The following is a 3380-nucleotide window of genomic DNA, read 5'->3' as shown; positions in this document are numbered from 1 at the left end:
ACTGGCCTTAAAACTTGATCTTCCTTTATTCACCTCCATAGAGTAGCTGGTATGTGTACCACTACATCTGACCTATAATTCAAATTTTAAAAATATAAGTGGCATTATAAACCTTCTTTTCATCTTTAGGACTTAGAAAACATTCATCTTTTATTAGAAATATAGTTTTGCCTTATCTTGAATTGTATAAAATTGGACTAATTTAATAAATTGTGCTTCTTTCATTTAGCATAATTTCTCTGCGATTCATTCATGTTTTACATGTATCGAATGTTTCTTTTTGTCCTCACTAATATTCTATGATATAGATATTTATCAGGTTTTTAATTTTTTTATTTTCATCATGAGAGAAACATGATCAGTTTTAATTTTAAAAAGTACATACTGGTATCATATCACATTGGCTTATTAATTTTTAAGGCATTTTGTATACACAGTATCAGTGTGAACAATTTTTAAAATATTGATTAGTTATTATGGTGTTTCAAACTTTCAAATTTTTTTCAACATAAGAAATTAGCAGTATCCATTACTGTGTTTTTTATCAAACACAACAATTAATGATTAGTCTTTGTAGTTCTAATTATAAGTCCTCTCATTTCCTCATAAAGTATAAGTGATCTTCCTTTGCAAGACTGCAGTTAGACCAGTACTTCTCAAATAATGTTACCAAATAACCAAGCATATGAAAGCAACAGGTGAACAATATTCACAGTTCACTTCCACCTCACTGAAGTTGGAGCAGCTTCTTTTGGATATTTTCCCACTTCAGTGTGAAGTAGATTGCTACAAGTTTCATTAATGGTTTCATTATGCGTCTTTTAAAAGAAAAAAAGTTTTTTTTTGTTGTTTTTTGGGGTTTTTTCCCCACAGTTCACAGTTCTCCGAAGAGACCTGTTTGGAGAAATCATATAGTGCAACGATGTTCAGAATAACCAGATACTCCTTACTAGATGGACTCTCTCAATGCAACTGTAATAAATAAGCTATATTGCCAGCATATTCTGGAACCAATGGAAGATGGTTTTCCTGTTCCTACAATCCACTTTATGTTATCTTAAAATCTTAATATTTACATCATTTATAACATGTTTTGGATGCCAGTTCTGACCACCACCTTTTTATTACTGCTTGAAGCCAGTTTAGACCAACTATTGCATACTCTTTTAAATAATGACTTTACTAGAGTCAACAAGTCTACACAGCAGCCAAGTGAGAATACTGCTTTTCTTCCTGAAAACTATTTGTGAGCACAAGGATCAATCTACCACAACTCCAAGATCTTTTATTTTCACCAAATAAGTTACAAGTTCACTTATAATTCTCTTTTTTTCCAGGACATTGAAGCTATGTTCAACCTCAAATTTCTGTTGAATAAAACTTGAGCCATTGTTTCATGATCCTGAGAAACCTCAGGAAAACAAACAAACAAACAAAAAACCACTAAATTTTGATGATGGGGTTTCTGTTTGTGAAGAACCAGCTTCACTGAGTTAACCCAGTACTTTCAACTAGCATGGTATAACTTTTAAGGCAGATGGTCTGCACAAGACAGTGAATTTCTTTATTTGCCATGTCACAGCCCCCACTTCTAAGGGACTGTCTTTTTCTGTAACAAGGATTTGGGAAGGGATTATGAACTTTCTTTTTGTGATAGATCACCTTATGTAGTTTATCTGGGCTTTCCACAACTTGTCCCAGTGTAAGCAGCCAACTATTTTGAAGATTTCTTAACCTCCTTCATGTTCTTATGAGTGAAACTGGAGTTCCTTTTTCTAGGAAGATCAATATTACTACAAAAATTTCGTTTTAAAACATTTTGGGTTTCAGATGCCATAATTTCTCAAATATGGGTGCCTTATGGTTTTGTGATGTCCCAGCCCAGCCCTGCACTGAAGAAAGAGCTTGGAAGCTCCCAGCAGTCTCCAGCTTCAGGCAGGACCCCACCCATAGCCATTCAAATGCTGTCTACTCCCATACTTCCAGGAAAGCTCACATAACAGGTTTTTTTTGTTTTTGTTTTTGTTTTTTTGCTGTTGTTTTTAATTGTTTTTTAATTCCGGCATTTTAGAATTTTTTATTATTACATAAAAAGCCCATATGAACTATTTGAGCTCAAGTCTTTCTCATTGGTAGAAAACATCCACTCCTTTTTTCTTCAATAATGAAAGCACCTGAGATGGCTATATGCTGTAAATAATACTTTGGTCTTGTTATTAATTTCAAATACATGACAATAATGTCCTCAAGTTATTTTAGAAATCTTTAAACTTTTCTTTCTCAAAAATCTAGATTTTTAAAAAAATTATTAGGATATCTAAAATTTATAAACACCTAAACCAAACTGTTTTGTTTAGAAAGAATCTTTCTTTGAATCTGGACTAGCTCCACCTTGACTACTGCCTCAGCCTTTAAGTTATTTAAATTACAAGCATGTGCCATTATGCCCATCTCAACTGTACTCATTTTTAAAACAAACTACACTTACATGGGTATGGACACACATTTGCTTTTAAAATAATGCTACTTAGTTTGAAGCTCATTAGAAAGTATAATTTTAAAATGATATTTAAGAAGTGAAATTGAGGGCTTGGATGGAGCTGCAGTAGAGTTTTTAATTAGCATATGCAAAGCCCTTCAATTGACTCCCCTACCAAGAGAAATAAAACTATGGTTGAATATTCCTAATCTTTCAACAAGTAATTAGGAAGTAGACACAAAAGTTTAAAGCCATAGTAATCTGACATTTATTTTATTTTCTAAATTTTCTTTCTTCAAGTTGCTGGTTCATTTTTCACAGCTTTCTTCTTAATTTGGATGATTGTTTTCTTTTTTTAACATGATTTTTTAATCACGATATTTGAGATGTTCTTTCTGAACTGAAGAACAATTCAACATTTTACATGTATATTGAGCACATTGTCACCACATTGTACCATGGACAAAAACATGAAGGTAATATTGGGAAGATATTCACAAAGAATGGATAACCATATTAGATACCATGCACAATAGGAAGCTATAATTATATGCCCTCATGAATTATAATGGCAATAAATGTTATCAATGTAGATATTGCTTATGACAGAACAAAAGATCTATAAAACATCTGTTGCTCCTGCAGGGAAAATAGTGCAGGGCAATTAAAGGGAGTGAGAATTACAATCATATGAAGCATGTAGAAGGTTAATTGCTGTGACTAGATAAACAAAGTGGCATTAGTTATATCTGCAAGAGGTTAGTGGACTAGTTTGTGACAATTTTTTGTCTTATTTTGCGGCTAATTAAATGACGCAATGTCATAACTTACTAACAATATTTTTAGTGTAATCAGACAAGTTCAAATTAGTATTGTACATTTCTTACCCATTATATTTTCT

General features: G+C 32.3%; 1 pseudogene; it reads right to left on the bottom strand.

The window, feature by feature from the left end:
* Positions 1-963: 963 nt before the first annotated feature.
* Positions 964-1837, bottom strand: LOC138839475 (KATNB1-like protein 1 pseudogene; annotated as a pseudogene).
* Between the last annotated feature and the right edge of the window lie 1543 nt (positions 1838-3380).

The sequence above is a fragment of the Dipodomys merriami genome, unplaced genomic scaffold (assembly GCF_024711535.1).
Source record: "Dipodomys merriami isolate MVZ:Mamm:240054 unplaced genomic scaffold, mDipMer1.0.p SCAF_3, whole genome shotgun sequence".
Taxonomy (NCBI): domain Eukaryota; kingdom Metazoa; phylum Chordata; class Mammalia; order Rodentia; family Heteromyidae; genus Dipodomys; species Dipodomys merriami.
The sequence above is the reverse complement of the archived record's forward strand: the minus strand, read 5'-3'. Positions and strand labels throughout refer to the sequence as shown.